This window comes from Falco punctatus (genome assembly GCF_963210335.1).
Source record: "Falco punctatus genome assembly, chromosome: 2".
Classification (NCBI taxonomy): Eukaryota; Metazoa; Chordata; class Aves; order Falconiformes; family Falconidae; genus Falco; species Falco punctatus.
In genome coordinates this window covers 25,744,942-25,767,390 of record NC_137581.1, presented here as the reverse complement: position 1 = coordinate 25,767,390, position 22,449 = coordinate 25,744,942, and the positions used below count along the sequence as shown (strand labels likewise).

The window sequence follows — 22,449 nt, the reverse complement described above, 5'->3', positions numbered from 1 at the left end:
AACACTGTTCTACATTAGTGAAAGCTATCCAAAATCCTCACTAGCATTTCATTAATGTGCTCTGTTTCAAAGCAGTTTTGCACAACCGTTATCATTTAGGAAGGAGAGAAAATACAGTCAGCGCAGCTGTTATTTGCCAATATCAAATATTATCCTTGGCTACTGATGAAGTATCACAAAAGCATCATTCAGCAAGTGCTTGATGACCAAAATATGGATATTAAGACTGCATTTTCTGTATTGATATTTATAATAAGTAGACCAGAACAAATTAAGTATTACACATAGTAAGTGCCCTATACACTCTCCCAGTCCCTCAGGTACATGCTCATATTCAGTTTATGTGACCCCAAGGAGAACCCATATGTTAAAGTGCAGATCAATTTACTCAGAGCTGTATTTACTTTTTAAATGGATGGCACCAACCTACAATAATGATAACTGAAGGAAGAGCCATCCTTCCATCTACTGAGAAATAAGCTTTTGGTAATTTTCTCAATAGGCCTATCTCAAGATCACATATTTCTACACAGATAAAAATACCTGTTTAGCAGACTGTTCAAGACTAAATTCTGATGGATATTTTCATCCTTTTTACATAACTACAGACACAAGCCAAAATAACACCCAAGCAAAACAAAAACATATATTCCTACACCTATTAGGGTTAGTCCGTATTAAAGCTTCCATTTTCCCTATGGTCAGCTTGGCTTTTTTAAGGTATTGAAGAAATACATCTTTCCTCTTTAATACTGATTTCTTTCTGCCTCTTCTCCCTGTCTGCCACAGGAGAGGAACACTTTAAAAAACGTAAAGTTAAAACTAAACGGGCAGATCCTCAGGTGCTGAAAATCAATATTGCTCCAATGAACTCAATTTATGCAAATTTTTATTAGCTGCAAAACTGGGCTCACTGGATTTTAATTTCACTTCAATTTCTGATGTACCTTTTGAGAAGAAAAGCAGAAGTCAGGCAGTTCTAAACAACCCTTTAATTTTCACTAGAGGAAGAAGGTTTAAGGTTTAGTGAAGCATTTTTCAGATAGAATTTCTCCTTTCAGTTCCTAAGTACATACACACTCTGTTCTGTAACTTCAATACTTCACATTCATTTTCCAGATACCTGGTTCAATTATAAAATGTTCAGAGAAATAACTGCATTAATAAGGCAAACCTCTATCAGAGGAGAAATATGTCCTTACAATTAAATCATTTGTGCTGGCATTAGGTGTTTTGGGCTGCTTTCCTGCTCTCCCAGGACTTTTTACGTGTTCTTGCATAAGCCACCTATGAAATGGCTCCTCCAGCTTGACCATGGGCACTTAGTGAATTTCCTAAATTGAGAACTTTGTAGCCCTGTACTCCACTGTGGTCTGTGCTCACATGAGACATCCACTTCTCTTCACGGAAGGCAGAGGTGGGCTCCAACAATGACAGCTCAAAAAACCCCTTTGGGTAAGTACCTAAAGTTAGGTATACCTACTGTGGATCTGAATCTGACGCCATAGATTCCCAAACATTTTAAGCCAACACTGCAGTCTTACTCTTTCCCTGCCCTCAGGCACTCATTAGTGCCCACTCCTCCCCTTCTTGTGTCCCTGCACAAGCAGGCTGAATAGGATGGATGGACAGATTTGGGCTAAAACTGTTGCAGCAAAAAAAGACCCCTATTAGCCCATACCTGCTGTCCATGCTGGTTACCGCACGGGCACACATTTGTGTTACCATCTTGTGATGTCTGTGCAAGCAAATAAAATGGATCATGGACAGAACCCAGAGGGCAAGAGGTATGGTGAGTTCTGCCTGTTTACGGATTCCACATGTATACTTTCTCACCCAAAACTCATCCATACTGCTTACTGGGACCAGTCTCCCAATCCATGCCCAAACACAGCGCAGATGGTGCAGGCCAAAACCAATCTGTGAGAGCCTAGCCTGAGCCTGTTCAGTTTATTAGCGTAGAAAGAGCACTGTGAGAGCAAGAAAAATATCTGCTAATGATGTATCAGTGCTGGGTTCATGATATGGAGACAAGAATACCTGATTTAATAAGCTGCCTTGTCTAGCTAGGTTTGTATGGCCTCTAAAACCATCAGGGCACCCTTGGTCAAAAAGTAAAACAGCTACCCAGCTGCTTCAGGTCAGAATTACTTTCTCATGGAAAAACATTCTCGCAAATTTTCTATGGGAAAAACTGGGTCTGTGACTTTTCTTTGAGCCAAGATATTTTGTTTTAACAGATTCCCATAGGAACCCGGTTTCTGTAAAAACACTGTATTGTATAAGGATTTGTAGTTCTAGCCTCCTCTATCTCCCGCAGTTAACTCCCAGATTAGACTCCATCTACATGGGTCCAATACACTCAGTCCTCTCGCTGTCACCCCTGCAGCTGCAATGTGGTGCTGGAGGCGCAGCCTGAGTCTGCAGCCTTACCCGCCAAGGAAAGAATGACACAATAGGCAATTCAACCTCCGAACCCCGTCAGGCAGCGTAACATTGTACAAATATGCAGCTTTTGTGCTCAGCTGGGAGAAGATGAAATGTTCAATTGTTTCTGAATCCGTGTTTTTCAGAACATTTTGTTCCACAGTACGTGTTGATATTTTGATTTCTTGTAGGAAACTGGATGGAAATTCCAACTTTTGTACAGCCCTTGCTGCAGCCTCTAGCTTCTGCTATAATAAAAGAAAACCAATTACAATAAAAGAATAATAGCTTTTAACAAACAGTTACACAGTTTCAATGATGCCTTGTACAACAGTAGCAATATTTTAAAATTAAGCTTTATTATTTACAGAATATAAAAGATTTCAAGATCTTCATCATAGAAAATGGCTAGTTCCATTAGTCACATTACATTTTGTGTGTGCAATATATTTCTTCTTTGCCTGACTCATGATAGGACTTCCAACATGAAATGTACAGTACATTCTGCTCTCAGTTACTCTGGTGCAACCACATTGATTTCAGGGGCTATGCTGAACTTTGAATTCCGTTCCCACAACTGCATGCTCACACACTCTGTAGTCAGACTTGTTCTGTTTTGCTCCTTTGGGACACAATTTCAAGAATGAGTCAAGATGCCTAAAAAGTGCAGTTGTGGTTGTTGCTCAATATTAGTTTGCTCCTGACAATAGTTATAATTAATCAAGGCTTTTCACTCTCGCTGACATTGTGGTTACTTCTCTGTTTTCCTGGGTTTGGTGTTTGGTTTTTTGTAAGACAGAAAACTATGGAAAGCAAAGATATTTTTTAAAAATAAATTCCAGGAAAGATTATTATACCATGTTGTGTTACTTTTCGGAGTGCTTTAAAATTGGCAGCCAGGTTACATTTTTGGATCAGATTGCTGTGCTATTTTGTTTGCAGAGGGGTAATGATTTTGCAATATAGAAAGAACTGCCTAAATGATAATGAAGATAATGAATGAATGTGTTCTTAAGAGCAAATCTCTTTCTTTCACGTGGCTTATGACATGTACCTTCTAAGAGGGTAGGCTGCCTATAGCTTTGTAATTCACAGAATTGTTCCAGATAGAAACATTTGCCTATATGCTGCATGGTATCACAATGAGACATTTTAAAAATTCAACTTTGATTTTTTTGTTGCTGCTGTTGATGTATGAGTTGGTTAGCATACTGTCGCAGTAGACTATGACATCTAAAAGCACCATTTTTTCAGAAACACCATTCTTTTAATGCCTGAGACTGTAAGTGTCTCATCATCTGAAGCACTCAGGGTGGGTGTTTGAAAGTCAGTGACTTATCAAAGAGCAGGAGAAATAGCAATATAGCACTGGAGTACCTCTTGATGTCTGAGGACTCAGCTATATCATCCACAACGAAAAGGAGATGAATCTCTGCTAAGCAAGTCTTCCCTGATATAATCTTTTCTCTACCATTTTTTACAATGCTTTATAAACTTTAAAGATCAGATCTGGTTTGCATGTGCAATGTCTTCAGTTTTATACAGTGTCTTGCTATAGATACCATGCGTCTCAAATACCTATTCCTACACTTGTACTCTGTGCATATATGTTCAGCACTAAGATTCGGGGGGCATGCCACAGATTTCCCACTGTCAGAAAGTAGGATCCTGAAGAACTGACTTGTGGTTTTTTGTAGGACACCTTACTTTTTCTTCACAATTCCAGCACAGAGGTGATTTGGGTCTTGCTTTGCATCAGAAGTCCAAACCTTAGGTAAAATGTCCTGTTTCCAAGATGAAGTAGGGAACAGATCCTTATGGGCTTGCTAAGCCTGAAGGACAACCATGGCATATTTGCAGCAGACTGGACATGCTTTGGAAATGCAATAGCTGTGAAATTCTACTGCATCCAGAGGTACATGTCAGGGATAAGAGCAAAGTTAGAGAATGGAAACATACCATTTTGGATGTCAGCAGTGGAAGCAGAGCCCCCAGGTGAAGGATCAGACTTTCCTGAAACTGCTAGAGGAACTTTGTCCCAGTTCCAAATGAAGGTGATTACACCAGTGTACAAGTCAATGACTGTGCACTGCTGGAAGTGGATAAACCACATAAGTGCATAACCAATTTGGTATTGGCCAGTCAAGGGATGGAAGTTTGCAATGAGATCTTATCATGGTTTACAGCAAGCAGATGGCTGGATGGGATAAGGAATATATCCTAAAGTCAGTAAAATTAAACTTTTTCTTTGTTATGGATATGGCCAGGATTTGCCCTGGGGAAGGAGGAACCAAAAGTCTCAGAGGCAAAAGATACTTCACCGTGGGTCTGCAAGGCATGTGGTCTTAACTGCAGGTTCATTAACACCCAGGTGGGAAGATGTGTAATGCCAGAGTGTTGGGGACATCTGGCATTTGTAAGCTGGGACAAATAGGAACTCATTTTCCTCCTAATGTTGTTATCAGTGAGGTGTTAGCACCAACAGTTATTCTGAAGGACTTGATGCTGGTTTTATATGCCTTGGAAAAATAATTTTAGGTTAAATGCAAAGCAGTTTCAGTAATACAGTGAAGAGCACATTTAGTGTGTTAAATGGAGTATGCATTTACATCGCAGACATTAACTAAACCAGCATTTGGATACCACAGTGACAGTAGCATTCTGCACTACAACTGCAGGCGCAAATTTGAGCACTTTTACACAGAAATAATCTAGGGGGACTCACAGTTTTTGGACTGGTCCACACACCCAGAAAACTATAGCCTTCAATATTGAGACAGGTTCAGAGCTAGCATAAGGGAGATCACATCTTCCTCCAGTATCCTGACAGTGTGATAATGGGGAGAACTGCTCAGGAAAACAAGTGATACTTCATTGATTAAATTAAGTGGGAGTCCTAATACATTAATTAAAAAAAAAATAGTTATTCCATATGATCTGTTTTTTCAGATGGTTTTGGTGGGTTATTTTGTAAAAACTTCATAAAGATATCTGTACTGCATGAATGATAAGAATCCACACAGAAAGAGCTATTATTATCTCAGGATGGGTACAGAGAGCTGTTGTTAGTATTTGAGGATTAAAGTATGGTTTCTGAATTTCAAGTCTGTTGCCTTTTATCTCAATTTTTAGATGTAGAGGGGACTGACATAATCAATTTCATTTAACATCTGTGTCTGAGAGTTGTACGAGGCATCCCATGTGCAGTCTAGATGATTTGTATGTTTTGCAACTTAGTAGAAAACATTCTTATCCTTTTGATCATATTTATTTATTTGATGGTAGCTTTGGAAACATTATTATATACAGAAACACATATTAGAGAGTGGAGGAGCCCTATAAGTAAGGAAATATGGGAGCTGAAACACATCCATATGCCAGTAATACCCATTATACTCTCCTTCCTATTTGTTACTGCTTGTGAAAAATTATAGTGTCAAATGGAAAGGACTTTTTGTTTTAAGATATTCAGATGAATCTGCTCACACTGAGCACAACGAAGTGACTAGAGTTGTTGATAAAGGCAATATTTCAAGAATTACCTTCTGTGAGTAGGAAAAAAAGAGACTAATCCTAAATGAATAATGGGGTGATTGATAGTGGCAGAATGTCCCTTCCACACTCCACCTGTCTCCAGTCTCCCCTGCTGTTCTGCTAGTATGAGTTTCCCTTAGAGGATGCACAGTGACTGATACCTCATTTTCTCTTTCAGTTCTTCACTGTTCCCAGAATATTTAAATCAGAGCATTCTAAGCCTAGTATTAGCTAAGCAAGAAATACTAGCCCACTGGAACCCCTCCCAGGGAACAGTCAAAATGAGGAGCACAGGCTACAGCTACCACCTGAAGATTTTGGCACTTGTCACCATTGCACATTATACTGGCCAATACGCTCTTAAAACCTGGTCAGTGCTCTTTTATAGCAAAGTCATAAAACGCAGCAATGACTGATGTAACCACTTACTGAAATCAATTATATGAAAAACCTTACTCAGGCTATGAAAATAACTCTATAATCATGGTAAAAATTGCAAAGGTCTACTTATTAAACAGGCAGGTTTGTATGTAAGGAGGTTTTTTCCCCTCTCTGCCTACCATTTTGAACTTATGAGATCAGAAGAGATACAGATGGAAGTAGGAGACAGAAAATTAATTATGAAAAGTTAGTTTATAGTCTCTGCTTTTAACTGAAACTGGGCACGCTCCAGAAGTAAACTGTTTCCTTTAGTAGTAAATGTATTGGCCAAACCCCTCTCAAATGTCTTTATATTTATAATATATGTACTCACAGGTAGTAATAAATAGGATAGATGGCCTTAATGGATTGTGGATGTGTTTCAAGTCCATGCATTGCCCTGCCTGGGTCCTAATGTCATTCCCAGATCTGTCCGTACACAAGTCTTTTATTTTTTAGTGTCATCTACTATATCAGCTTTCCTAGTTAGTTGTCTTGAGTCTCATTGGTTGCAGTTGAACCATGTTAGCTCTACTCAGAAACTGGGATTCCTCCTTGAGATCATCTTCTTGCCTGTATTAAACTACCCACTGGAAAAGTGGAGTGGGGAGATAAAAGGCTGTGTGCTGTGGGTGCTGAGCAGGGCATATTTGTGCTGCCTGTTGCAAAAACACAAACTAGGGATCATTGTAAGCTCATGCTAAGGTATTTATATTCCACATACTTGATATACACAGAGTGCTGAACTCTAATTCTCATGTACTTTCCCAGATAAGTTCTTCACATGCTGGTAGGTTATCTTTAAACTGCCATAGCAGGGATTAGCTGTGTCTAGTTTGTGATTCAAATGGCGAATAAAATTTTGTCAGGGACAGAAACCTTCCTGAAATCAGAGAATTGGAAAAAGCCAATAGATAAAACATAAAAGGAACATAATATAAATTCAGGAAGTCTCAGAAATAGCAGTGGTGACCTCTTCGCACTGAAGTCCAGGTACATGTTAAAGCCATAAAGAATAACGACTTGCTGATGATCTTTAGTAGAAACACCTGGCTAAGATAGCTGGTTGTGGATACACATAGTGGCAATTATGTCCAGAAATAGGAAGAGGGGAAGGGCATCTTTATGAACCTGAACAAATAAATAGCCCATTTTTCTGTCATCCAAAAACATTCATCCAGAAGCAATGCTAATGATTATATAGCACTGCTACTGATGGGCCCAATCTTGCTTGCAAAGGTATCCTTACTAGCTCCAATTATCATTAAATCTGATCTACTGGATTACCAGTGAACCTTTTTATTTCTTGCATCAAGCTGGTAATAGAAAGTTTAATGACCATTAGGATTATTTGCAATGCAAGGAAAATAAAAATACTTTCAGCTAAAAGGAGTACAATTGTGATTATCAAGGAAACAGAATAAAATAAAAGTTGATGTTGTTAAGCTCTTGAAAGTTCCCAATCTGTTTAGCTAACAAATTATTTGGAAAAAAAAATGCCACAAGAGAAACTACAGGTAAAAGCTGAAACCCTAGAAGTTGAAAAATTAAGAAATGGTTATTTAAGACAGCCATGGTAGCCAAGGAAAATACAATGTTATGATGTAGGAAATGTCCACAGCACAAGAAAAGATCACAGAAGACCATGTAAGAGAAGTTTTAATGCAGGAAAGGGTAGAAAGGCCATAGTGGAGGGGGTTCAGGCCTGCATACATGAAAGATGATAAATGGTAATTCAGTATAATGGCTCTATGCCATGTGTTTGATAAACAGACATGAAGAGAAGCAAGGAGAAACAGTAAGGTCAAAGATGCCTGAGATCTTGGGGCGTGTCTGAGACTATCTTTCATTGTCTTTTGATATGAGAGGACAGTGCATTATGATAGGCCTTTAGGAAGGAGGGAGGTTGAGAACCGAGAACAGAAAATCTTCATGAATTAAGAGTGCCATGAAGGAAGCAGAGAGAAAATAGTTAGGAAAACAGGAGAGGTTTTAAATTCTTCACTAGCAGCTCCAGAAGGAGGTAGTCATATGACATATAGATTGTTTTTGTAATTTGGTAATGTCACACTGGAAGTTTGTAGAACTAAAACCTAGATCTCTTAATGCTAAAAGAACATCTTAACCACAACATCATTCATCTTCTGCTGTGTTCCACAGTTTCTTCACCACAAACTACCATGAATAATTCAGGAAGCACTTTGACACCAATCTTATTAATAAGACATATAATCAAGGAGATGTTTAAATAATGATGTAGAAAAGGCATAAGAACTCAATAAATATCTAATTTCATAAAAAGTCAAAGAAGTACTTCCAGCCCATCCCTAGTAAAGAAGAAGGATGTTAAACTGAATGCCTCTGAGGTGTGGACATTAGAGAACAAATGAGTTAAGTTAATTTTTAATAAATCTCAGATTACAAAGGAAATTTGAGAAGACAAAGCCAGTGCTAATGTTATAGCAATGCTCAAAAAAAGGTTAGTGCATTGGCTGATAGCTCTTTTAGCATGGAGTCAGCCTGGGCCAAATAACAGAAAAACTGGTAAAAGATTGAAACTATAGAAAAAGACAGGAATAGAATTTCAAGATGTAAAATCAGTCTGGTCAAACTAATCTCATTTTTTGTACTACAGATTTGTTTAATAAAGGATGTGTGGCAGAGGTTTGTAAAGTATTTGCCTTAGTATCACATGACAATCTGATTAAACAAGTAGTTCTGAGAGCTTACAAAACCCAGCTTTCTAGTCTTTCTTGGTTAATTGACTGTCCTACAGTATTACACTTAGATTTTCTGTTTACTCTGCATATAACAACACAGAGCTATTATTTCTTGCTGCAGAGTATTTCAAAATGATAAACACGCTGTCACCTTTAACTATAGAAACTACACGATGGATTCAGAAATTATTGAGAGTGATATTTGAGCTCTAGTAGCATTTTCTTACAACTATCTACTTCTATGAAATATATTTATATTTAGGATATTTATCTCTCTGCAGTTGTGCTTAAAGATGACAAATAGCCTCAAAAATATTGAGGGGGTGGGGGCAAAACCAGGCAATTTGCTTCCATGGGAATAAGAGTAGCAAGAGCACTGTAAAATCCTAACAGTCCTTACATGGATTGGAAACTCTGACGGATCTCAGAAAGCAGTGATGAGTAAGAAACCATAAAAAAAAATAACTAAGTCTTTCTAAAGCAACCTTTCTGATATTAGTATTAGAAAATAGCAGATGATTCTACATGGTAAAAAAATAGTAACAAGCATAAGAAAACCATGGGAGCCATCTATAAGGTGGACCATTAAAAATACGTTTTCAGAAAGCCAAGTTCTAGCTCCAACAGCTAGGATCAAGGAAACAAGCAGTAGCAAAGAACTGAGGGATGTACCCTGGAAAGCATTAACTTCAAGAAGGGTTTAGAGATCCCAGTGAAGAACTGACTCAGTGTGAGGTAACTGTGATGGTGTGGGGAAGGGGGCTTATACTCTCTGGGGTGTAATACTAGAAGATAAGTATTTTACATCTACACAAGGAAGGAAGGACCAACAGAATTTTAAACCAGTCATAGCTGTGAGAAGGTATGTTTATACTGGCCTACCTAAGTGCTTGCATTAGGAAGGAGGAAACTTCAGAAGCCAGCAAAAGCCCATGAAATCCAAGATTTTGAACTTTCTGCTAGCTACATGATGCCAGGGTCTGTTCTTTGACTTGAAGACAAAGTGGCATAATCTAGCCATGGCCATACTATTTGGCTTTCTTTAACTCCAAGGCAGGACAACCACACCCAACCTGCCTCTGGGGCAAGGCTTCTGACCCAGGAGTTAGCTAAATCCTGAACACCAGGCACCAGGAATTTTTCCAACAGTTTAAGCAAGGACATTTGGAGTCATGTCTTGGCACTGTGCTTTTTACAAGTGTCAACTCAGGGACTCAGAAATCATCACAGTGTAGTGCAGATAGCTCTGTGCAGTAGTACCCTCCTAGAAATGCTGTACCCACACTGCAAACAGATGTCACGACTTTTTCCTTGAAAACCCAGGCCAGCCACCATGGAGCAGGGTTCTCTTATGCACCTCACCCTTTGATGCTGTGTTTTCTGGTGTGTCCTGCAGTCCCTGGCTCCCAGGTTGACTGTATCAAGTCAGTCACTGAAGAACCTGCACCATCCCTACCCCTCGCATCTTCCTCCATGCCATGCAGGGGGCTTTCTACAATGAAAGCCAGAGTGGGGTGAGTCTCTTCATCCTTGTAGAAGGACATGCAGGAGGTGGAAGGTTTAGTGCAGGAAGGCATTGTTTACCTCAAAGCATCCTAATTTCTGAGTCCTTTATTGATAAACGGGATTTTTGCCATTTTTTGCTACCTACTAAGTCTAAGGGAAAAAAAAGTCGTATGTTGCTAGTCACAGATTTAATGCACCACACTACATGTTACATGTTCACCACCATGGCAGAAACCTCTGGATGTTTCTGTATCATGCAAGAAGAAGAAGAAATTTTTTCTGGGGCCCAGGCTCCATTCATATGCTTTTTCATAGATCTTATTTGCAATCCTCAAATAAGTACTAAATTCCATCTGCCTTTTTGTGCTTACATCTTCATAGCTAATGGAATCCTAAGACATCACCTAATCAATATTCACTTATTTAATATATTCACAGAAGTGCAGTGCCATAAAAAATGGAAGATTTTTGCTTTTATCCATTTAATATAATTTACTATCTGTGTATAAAGTATGTTATTAAAGCACTATAATCTTAAATCTGATTTTTCAGCAGACCAATGAAAGGCATATCTACTTTCCAGAAGTATGCCTCTGACAAATTTCAATTTTTCAGCAGTTTTCATTGTGATGTGAGTGCTGTTCAGATGAAGATTGAATAAAAGGGATTTCTCAACTTCTCATGCACTTATTTCCATCTAGAAAATAATTTAACAAGTTTTTTCTGAAGAATACTACCTCATATTTGAGAATAAGTATATCAGATTTCAGCTGAAAAAGTAAAAGTTTAAAAAATATGTTAATGGGCAGCTGAACATCATCCTTTACATGGCTAAATAAATGATTTTAGCATAGCATTTTAGCAAATATTAGCATATGTGTCACCTTTAATTTATCCTATTAGCATATCACCAATCACAGTATCAACTAATTTTATGACCCACTAATCTTCTAACATATAATGTAGTGATAGTATTAGTTATTAGGCACCTGATAATATGAATGGATTTATGGGAATAACTGGCCAAATATCTGTTAGAATTGATAATAATGGGTAAAATTTTCTGCCTTTCTAACATGCCACAACTTCTTTGAAATCAAAGACAGAAAATCCTTTATGTCATTTTAGGACCCAGAATTTGCTGTTATTCTGTTTATCATGCATGGTACTATCATTGTGACTTTCCAAAACCAGCTGGCAGCTACTAAAATTACTAGCATACAAAATCACCAACATATTCTAGATGAATGGGGTTTATTGAAACAAAATATTGTTATATGAGAAACATCAGATTTCCTCTTCTTCTTCTTCCATACTAAAAGTGTGACATAAGAAAGTCTTAATATATTATTTACTTGATAAACAAGATGTCATTGTTGTCTGCTAGCCATTTCCTTCACCTCTTGAATTAACAAGGGTTGGAAAATTCACTAGTAACTTCAATTTCTTCGCTTGTTACAGAGGCTTTTGGATAAAACTTAACACAAACATTCACTGGAGTACAATGGCACATTTATTGTTATTTGTTAAATAATGCCTTAAATGGTATAAATGCCAACATGTCAAAATAGCATGATCCTTTTGTACATAACCTCAGTTTGTTACATGTCAAGATTGTTGTGAGCCATTTGATTCTCAAGCTCAGCATCTCCAATTACTTTATTCGATTCCTTTTATTTTCTAGCATCAACAGTGATAAGAAGTAGGCTGTGTTGTACTATTGCTTACACTTTGTAAGTGTACTACATATTTGCAGTAAAGTTTTCTATGACATTCCAAGCAAAAAATTAGAAGTTAATGGGAGTTCCCTGAGTGACTGAAATGGGCTTTGCGTTCAGTTCTTAACCAATAAAAAAACTCTTGCAGCCATCTTTCCCAAATTCCTGATGTCTTCCTTCTCTTTCTTCAGTAAAAACAAGTCCCAGATCAGTAAAAAATGTCAGGAAAATGTATTCTACTCCTTTATAAATTTTTCAATCACTGCTGTAAGATGCAAATACACCACTGAAAACAGTTTTTCCTCCAAGTTGCATACCTGAACTGCATTTTAATTGTGTTTCAGGATACAAATATATTAATAATTTATTCTCTTAATATCCAATTTATGGTAAATTGGATGCCTTGTAGAATAAGGGCAGAAGTGCATAGCCAGAGGAAGTATAGGGTCAGCATAATCATGGGCTAGAAAGTGTTCATAATGAAAAATAAAAGACTGTATGTCAGTAGAAAAAGGACAGGATCCTTTCCTTAATTTCATATTCTAATGCTGCAGAACTTTCCCCTCCTGAAACCTTTAAAGTCAAATAATGTATATAAGGGATATGTAAAGTATTTGCAAGATACTTGATGACACATCCTTAAAGATATTTTTACCAAATCATTTTTTAACAGATTGTTTTATTTGTGAATTCCTGGGTTGGACAGCTGTGTACAGCAAACTTCTGGGTGACTTGGAGCCATGATTCCACTGAATTTAATGAACTCTGCTCATGTACCCAGAGGATTTGCCCTCATGCTTTAAGTGAGGTTGGCGTATAAATGAGCAGCCACTTCTTAAAGACCTTTGGAAGCTGAACAAAACAAAAGTTCAGCTTTTGCAAATCTGTAAGCAAGCTGTGGTACTGGCAGAGAAGTTTATCTACTGGCGAGGAGCTGAAAACAGAACACAGTGGAGGGCAGCACTGTAAGAGTAAAAAATTGTCAGCCTTTAAAGCAAAGATTTAAAGCTTTAAAAGGACCAGGCCAGATCCGGAAGGAGATAACTCCTGCTCTTAGCTAACTTAGCTGGACTGGAACGCCTGTGGAGGCTCTCCAAGGTGCTGTTGACTAGAAAAAAACCTGGGATGCTTAGGACTAGATTGCCACTTCTAAGTGTTAGTCGCAGAGGACTGATGATGACAAACACTGGTTCCTACTGACCTCTCTCAAGAGAAAGATGAGTATAATTTTTTTGTTGTTGTTGCTTACAAACACCAGCAGATCAGGAACAAAAGTCCAATTCCACTGAAATCTGGCAAGTAAGCCTGTTCTTTTTATGCGGGTAAACCTCTATCTGTGTAAACAAAACTACTGCCAAGAGTAAATGCTGATGACTCCTCAAAAAGCAGAAATCAAAGGAAAAAGTTCTAGCAAAAACAACAAACAGAATGAGTGAAAGAAAAAGTGGAAAAGGAAGCACGGATGGAAGAAAGGAAGGAAGGAAGGAAGGAAGGAAGGAAGGAAGGAAGGAAGGAAAACATTGACAGAAAACCCCATTTCAGATGAGTGAGGATTTATCATCTGAGCAAGAATTTGCAAAATCAGCGTGATCAGGAGGTCAAGTTTTATCCCTAACTTCTTCAAATACAGATGGATCACCTGAACTTGCCAAATCAGAAAAACCCTACATGCACATATTTATAGTACTGGGATCTTAATTGGCTATCTCTTGGGGGTTTTTTTTGCATGATATCAAACAATTTAACAAATGCTGAAAATAAAATATAATCTATCTTTAGTATGTTTGTTTAGTTCTGTAAGGAAGACCAGGATTTGAATATTTCATACAGACCCTATATTTGTTAGGATGGTTTATTTTTTTCATTCAGATGCTGTGCTTGCTCTGCTTTTTCTTTCAGTTAGTTTTGAAGGGGTTTGATGCAAATAGGCTGCCTCAGGAGACAGTCTTCCAGAATATTTTTCTCTACTTTTCTTGCTAAAAAATATTTTTCCTCATGCATTCATGCACGCACATAATTAGCTCTATGTACTTCTGCTAGCCTGCAAGTGCCTGCAAGCCCTAGTAAAAAAGAAGGACCCACATTGCACCAGCTACTATACAAATGCAAACTGAAATGATGGACTTTGCCTGGCAGATTTCACACATTAAGTGAGAGACTCATATATACTGCTTTTCTTCCACGGTAGCTGAAGCACCTCACAGGAAGGCAAAATGCATTATCTCTATCTGGAAAGGAGCAAAACCTAAGCAGAAATGATTCAGAGCAACTTTGTGCACCAAGTCAGTGGTGAAATGGTGACTAGAGGTTGGAGCTGGCCAGAGCTATATGCAATTTTCCATTTCAGGTCTAAGGGCTAAGCTTTTTGTCTTATGGCAGTATTCCCCATGCCCTTGGATCCTTTTCTTTTATACCCACCTCAGTGACCTGCATCCTTCTTTACATTGTTTAGAACAAGTCGGAGATCTGTACTGATTTTTCTCCCCCTTTGGAAATGCACAATCAGAGTTATGGGAACTCTTTGCCGTTGTATAGTGAATCTGGGTGAATGTCTACGTTTCTGTTTATAAGAATTGCCTGAGGCAGGGGAGCACTGGAAGAGGCTGGAGGGATCTGTCATCCCCAGGTACAGCTGCAGGTGGGCTGCTGACCCCAGGCCTCACACCCCTGCTCAGGTGGCTGAGGGCTGAGGCCAGCTCCAGCTGGGGATACGGGGATGCCGTGATGCAGCCCTGGTCGGGTGTTTTCCCTCCCATTCACTTACGGAGGGATATAGAGATGGAGGGACTGGCATCTGAAGCCATTCTCTGGGAGGCGGGGAGGGAGTGCAGCCATTGCCCAGGCCAGGAGGGGAGCTCCTGTGGGTCGGTTGGCAGCCAAGCAAGGGGCCCCGCTGCCGCTGGAGGAAAAACGTGCCCGGACAAGCATCTGGGGGCACACTGGGCCAGGCCGGCTGGGGGAAAGCGGGAAGGGAGTGGAGTGTGTGGTGAGGGCAGCTGAGGGGCCATGCCCAGCTCGATGTTCTGCCTGCCATGCCCTGGGAAGGGGAGACCCCCCTGGAGCTGGGCTGGGCGGCAGCTCCTGCCTGACGGGGAGGCTCAGGCCCCACTGGAGTCTCCCCGAGCTGAGTCGCATCCGCCTCAGGAGCATCGTGATTCCCTGAGCCTCCCCCAGGCCTACAGCCCGTCTTCTGGATCCCAGCGTAAAACAAGCACATAAACACCAGGTCAAAGTTTGTTTCCTTGGCATCAAGCCAACCACGGGGGGCAAGGCCATTCACCCAAGGGTCCAGCAGGCACAGGGCAGCTGGGGTCTGCCATTCAGGGGGGCTCACTCCCTCACCAGCCCCTCTTGCTGAGGCCCATGGGGGTGCCCCAGGTGCTTAGGCCAGTGGTCAGCCAGCCCAGCGCTGCCCTGCCTGTGGCTCCATCTCCTCCGGCTTCTCAAGGACACAGAATCGCAATTGCGGGTTTTTATGCTAGTCCGACACCAAGCTGCCTCCTCTGCATGGGAACTTAATACCGCATGCCTGCCTTTGGCTGTCATCATGGCATAAAGGGTGTTTAGGCAACTGTAAGAATGGCCCTCCCAGCATTTTGGCAGTTTAAATAAAATCTTTCTCTGGCACATTATTTCCAGCTGGTGAAGCTGCTTACTGCACAACTTTGATGGATGCTTCCCTGTGTGAAAGGAGGAACAAATCCCTGACCTCATGACGGGTAAAGCCTTGACCTAAAGCATGATAAATGAGCTGGGGATTGGAGAGGTCTGTGAAGGTTGTCTGTCTGCCCCCCTGAGTGCCTTCACAGTTGCTTCATCCTTCTTTCCAGAGGAGTTTGGCCGGGAAGCCTGCATGCTTGCAGATTCATCAGCATACCTCTGCTCCCAAGTTCACGTCCCTCCTCTCCCAGACTCTCCCAAGCCCTCTGCGGTGTGATTTGGGGGAACAGACCTTCTGCGCCATGTATTGCAATATGGTCAGGAGTTTCTATACCATGATCAACACTGGGGAGTTTTATATTTGCCCTTGCATTTTCTTTCTTCCTGTAAACAATTTACTTTCTTGTATTCCTCTATTTGTATTCCCCACTAATTCTTCTTCCAGAAGGAAATCTGTTTAGAATATGAGCTGTCAGATGTCATTACATATTATCAGGAAACTATGTTGCCATGTTTTAAGAACCTGCATATTTCAGGGCACACTGATCCATAATGTTTGCATATTTAATACATATTTGCATTTATGAATCTCCATGCCTTTGGAGCATTGCCAGTCATGGAACTGCCTGATTGTAGAGAGAAAGTAGGCAGCTGGAAGGAAAATGGTTCAGTGCCTGATCACCTATCCAACTGAATACCATAAAGCTCATTTTTAGCTAGCTTTTCAAAAGCTGTGATGTTAATACAAGCAGTACCAGAGTTCATCTGCCATTGTCTTTAAAATAGTTTATGTTCCCTACCTATCAAGCAGTATTTAGTTGAACTTAACAATAAAATAATAGTAACAAGAACTATGCCTTGATGCAATGATATTGTTAACACCCATTGATTCTTGGTAAACCAAAATTGTTTTAATTTCACATTAAAAGCATATCAAAACACATTTAGAAGTCAGCAGTATAAAATATGGAATAGGTCTTTATTAGTTATTCCAAGCTGCAAAAACCAATTAACAATTTTGCCACTAAGAACAGTCTAAGTATATAAGATGCTGTACAACATTCTTTTGTGCAAATTCTCCTTGTTAATTTTCTGTAATGCTCCTGTAATTTAGTAGAGTTTGTAAAATGAGGTTGTATTTTGGTTTTGACCACAAAAATAAATTTTTCAGTGTTAGACACGTTTCTTTATGAAATATAAATCTATATGTGTTTATGTATGCACCCACATGAAAGAGAGGTGCATATGCAAAGAAAGGTAGCCTTGTAGTTAAGGTACAGGACTTCAGAAACAGGAGCTCTTTCCTTCTATCCTGCTTTATGTATTTTCTCTTTGACCTTAGGGATAAAAGTTAACATGCCTCAGTTTCTTTCCTTATCTGTAAAAGTGATCTAAATATGTGCCTGTCTTGCAGAAACATTGTTTACGCTAAGTTGTTTCCTCTGGCAGTAAACTGTCTGACACATACTGATTGATAGTTATTTTGTGTATTACCCCTTAGAGAACACTATCAATATGAAATGTAGTCAGTTAAGAGTGTTTTTTCACAACAGGGATTAACTCACCTCCATTTGCACTGTGCATGATGCCTTTGCAAGGAGTAATTTCACTCCTGTACTAGGATTTATGTGGCTGGTTGCATGATCAGCCAGGTCTGGAAACTGAGGCTTTGAACAAGCTGATCTAGTAGGAGGTATTGCTGCCCGTGGCAGGGAGGTGGACTAGATGATCTTTAAGGCACTTTCCAACCCAAACCATTCTGTGATTCTATGACTGAAAACTAACCTGGCAAAACTCAAAACCAGAAAAATGCTTTTGGTTAGATCAATTTCCCAGTCTTGCTTTAATGCGGGCAGAAGGGGGTGAACAGAAACTTGCAGACTGGGGCAAAAGGGAAGGCAAGAATGCTCATGTTTTTGCAATGGTACGGATTTAGTTTGTCTTGCTCTGACCATGAAACTTCACCTTAAGGCAAGTATGTTATGGCAGTTTATGTACGGCAAGGATCTATCTATCGAAGACTCCCTGATCATTTTTCGTGGACTTGCAATTACATTGCCGTTTTGTGCTCTTGCTCTCTCAGTGTTGCTGTATAAAAGACACATGCAGGCACTACCGCTGTAAATGATTGCATGAAAGAAGGGCTGTCTGCAGTGGAGCCAGTTGTGTTCAGAAGTATAAAATGCATGTTGCATTTCAAATTGGCTTTGAGAGAGTAGAAAAAAAGACTATTTTGCATTTCACGTCCCCTTTAAACAGATGGTGACAATTTGAATACAACAGTAAATCATTATTTACATCTGGGTTAAGAAAGCATATGATAGATTTTTTTAAGAAATAAGATATTGTGTTAGCATGTCTGGCCTATAACAGGGATGTTTATTTAGTGTTTATGTTGTAGTCTTATAGAAAAGCTCACCAGACTGGGGCCCTATGAGATATACAATAAATATCCCCAAAGGGTTTTCAGGCTTTCAAGTGTGTAGCAAGGGTATGCAGGCTCAAGATTGTATAGCAAAACAGACAAACAAGCAGTTAAGGGCTCGTAAAAATGTATGCAAGGTAACAAGGACAGTTACATGTGCATAACTCCTATCCAGTCAGAAACAGTCAAAAAATGACGTGCAGACATATGGTGCCTTTTTTCCAAATGAACTGCACAGTGATTCAGCTTTGGTCACATCTGGAGAACTTCACCGGCTGTATGAACACCAGGTGGCCAGTGTGGAGATTTTGATGGAGTTCAATGTGGTATCGTGCCTGGGAGTGCTGTCAGTGGGCTGGGGCAGTCGACCTCGGTTTACACAAATCCCCTGTGTTGTGAAATCGCTCTTAAGGTGTAGGTAGAAGAAAGTGGAAAGTTGCCAGCATCTGTGTGTTCTGGTTTTGGCTGCTTTTATTAAAATCTTAAGGACTATGTTTCATTTGGCTTCTGTTTTATTTGTATTTAACCATTATGTAATACTGCAATAAGAATACATACTAAGCTTATGTCAGGCTCTGTGTTTTGCATACTGTAAACCATAGTTCCAACTTGCATGAAACGTCCTCCCAGAGCCATGGAAGTTGCTGTTCCCAGGACAGGATCAAAATTAAGGTGAAAAAAAATGTGATCCTGTGATTCCTAGCCCAAGCCTTGGAAGGCTTCTCATACCAGTTTTTGTGGTACTACTGATTTCAAAGGCTGAACTGCAACAATTTTAACAAACTGTTCCATTCTGCAGAGAGGGTTGCTATGGAAATGAACAGGGCTAACATCTCTGAGAACCCTACTAAAAAGCACTGTGCGAGGGGGTCAGGGGGAATTTAAGAAAGCAGAGCGTGCAGAGGATTAATATCTTTCTTCACATCTGTGCACCACTCCTGTGGGCTTCAGAATTTGGCCCACTAGATAGAAATTGAGGGTTTTTTTCCCGTCTGTTCTACAGAAATTTAATGCAAATTGAATTAAACAAGATGCAAGCAAATTATTTTGGAAGTGGTCTCTGGGAGTTAGCTTGTATAGACATAAACATCTGTATTGAATTATTTTTTGTTAATAATGTCTAGCAGAAAGATGGGATTATAATGGAACTGAAGAGGTTATTGAAGCATAACGCTTTGCATGTTTTTTTGGGATAGTTACAGTTTGCCCAAAACCTGAAGCAACTGTGGTGTTCAGAGCATTTGGATGGAAAAATATTGCTATGGCAACAAATTACTTTTATAGTCACATAAAGCAAAAATAGATCTCTCTTTCCCTTTGTGAGAAGCACATATTTTAAAGTGCATGAAAGATTAAAGGTGATAGGCAGAAACAGCTGCATGAATATATTTTCTTTTTTCTTCATTTGGTTTATACATATTTCTGTATAAATCTGAAATGCAGAAATAATTTACAGCTAGAAGCATTCTGCAGCAAGAAAGTAGAAAGGCCTTAGGAAAGAGGAAAAAGTATAATATAGCCAGCACTTACTCCGATTGCAGTGTAGCAGCATCAGACTTTAATTGATTAAAATAAAATATCCCCAGTGTCATTCGAAAGGGAGGGAAAGAATCTTCTCCCTTCTGCATGTACCCAGCAAAAGTGAAATATCTTTGTGTCCATAATCTAAGAAAGAGACAATATTTTTTACTTTTGATCAGTCAGGCACCTTGTCAAACTCAAGAAACAGACCCAGTGACAAGATTATTGATTGCTTCTTTTTAGCTGTGTGGTGGTAGATATTTTTTTTTATTATTATTTAGAAGTCATGGAGCTTTTACTTTTGTGGGGTGAAGAGCTTCTGGTACATCTATATGCCATGGTGTGCACCATCTGCAAAGGAAATATAAAATGTCTACATTGATATGTAAGGTCTATCCTGAGGTTCCCTCTCAATTATTCTGAACCACGTGAGCTGTCTTACACCATCTGTATCTCTCTTCATAATGCAAAGCAGAGCAGCCCACATTTTGTACTTCTTAGCTGCAAAATAGAGGCCTCCTTGGAAGTGGTGTATGAATTTCTTGGCTCTTTTTCCAGCTGGTCTCTTCATATGGACAGCAGAGAGGTACCAGAGAGCTGGGGGTCAGAAGTGATGAAGTCTGTGGGACAGCCACTTACTGACCTCCCATTCTCAAACCTCCAGCCTAAGCCAAACAACCTGAAGGAAGAGGAAGTCAGGGGGTGAATTGTGGTGAGTAGGAAGCATGGTAGTTTCAAACAATTGCTTTAAGGCAAATACAGAGGTTTATGGTATAGGTAGACCTGCAGGCCTGGATTTGAGAGCCACTTTAATATTGACTCAAAGTACCAGACAGTTCAAGGGGCATCACATCACTTCTGTAAACATCCAGACCACAGGAGGGTCTGTAAAGATTTGAATGGACCACTAAACTGAAGTTCATACTGTCCATGCTATGAAAGTTACAGAGAGGACGTTTTAAGTGAGGAAGGGAAGGCTCTAGATGTGAGGGATGTCAAAAGGGAAATGGAAGAATCAGTTGGTTATTCAGCATCTCCAGAATACCTCATAAGCTCTTTCTGTACTGCTTAATAGCAGGGTGCTACAGAGCAGTTAGGGGCAAGCTGGCTTACATCCAAATTGCTCAGGGCAAGCTCTTTAGTATGCTGACTTCTTCCAAACTATATGGTACTTGGCTGTGGACTTTCCTGGGCTTCAGGTGATGCTTTTGAGGCCCTAAGACATAAATATTATTTTGTGGTTCTTTTCATTTTCAGCTTGAATTACCTGAAATAATGTGATAACTGTGTTACAGTTCTCTGCAGTCTTGTTTTTACAGTGTGAAACAAGGTGCGTGCTGTACCGTGAGATGTAGCCAGAGGATGTATGGAAGAATTTGAAGACCTGAAGCTGGGCCTGTTGTAAGCCACCCCTGGTGCAGTTATACTTCTACCACATGTTGCTGGCAGTCGCTGCAGTGAGGTCTCCCCTAGGCTGTCTCTGAGTGTCTTGGAGAGACCCAGAGTAACCCAAAATACGCTTTTAAGAGTTAAGCGATGTGGGTGAGCAGAGATCCAATCCTTTAGCTTGGACTCTGGCTCACTTCAATGCTGTGCTGGCACAATGTTGACCATGCTTGTACTCATACACAAATCCTAGCCATGGATCAGGAGTAGGCATGGGCCAGGGACTCTCTCAGTGGGCAGTATGGGTATAGCCATCCAGTAAGCAGGGGTAATATGTTTTTGCATGGCTATTCTGTCTCTGTTGGCTGTTGTGCCCCAGTTGGTCTCAGTGCCAGCGTGGTCCCAAGCACATTTAATTTACTGCTGTTGGCTGCAATACTAATGCCACTAAATGTAGTGTCACAGTACTACGGTCAGAATAACCCAAATAGAGAGTTGTTTTGTTTTGTTTTGTTTTTAATCTCTGTGGCTAGTTTATTATGGGTTTGGAAAGAAAATGGAGTTGACTGTGTTCTATAATGGGACCCAGTCTGGACAAAATTTCAGTAGTTCATACTTTCGGGCAACATTGTCAGAAAACATGTGTTGGACACCATCCACAGCTACAGTGCTTTGAATACATGAACTAGATATTTTAAGTTGGGTATATCCACAAAATCCAAAATTATATCTATGAATGCTGTGTTGACATACCCTCAATTACACTGATGCAAACTTCTTTGCACCAAAGCAACAGAAGTGGGTTAGAGATATTTTTATCCATGCAACCCAGAAAGGGACAGGAGAGACATCTCATGTTACCCTTCCTTCATGCGGTCCTCAGAACTGCAGGACTTGACTTCTGCATATTCCCCTATGTGTGTGTGTGTGTGTGTGTGTGTATGCAGCTGAATTTTTGCCCTCGATGCCCTGGGTTTTATTGTACTTACAGATGTCAAATGCAAATTTAGTCATGCTACCAGTTTAGAATACATGGTAAAGGTCTTGCATACCTCACTATGTTCCATGGCCTTTTTCTGAGAAAGAAGGGAGTAGTATACATTTCTTCTCAATTTTTGTGTCATTTTACTCC

General features: G+C 39.8%; 1 protein-coding gene across 1 annotated transcript in view; it reads left to right on the top strand.

Moving 5' to 3' along the window:
* The window catches only part of LOC308059731 (putative tRNA methyltransferase 9B), a 93,428-nt gene that overhangs the window by 20,510 nt on the left and 50,469 nt on the right, over positions 1 to 22,449 (top strand). Inside the window, 1 exon segment of the mRNA XM_080377532.1 lies at positions 1 to 22,449. This exon segment is cut by the window's left edge and continues 20,510 nt beyond it; it is cut by the window's right edge and continues 23,513 nt beyond it. The gene's annotated coding sequence lies outside the window, so the exon portion shown is untranslated.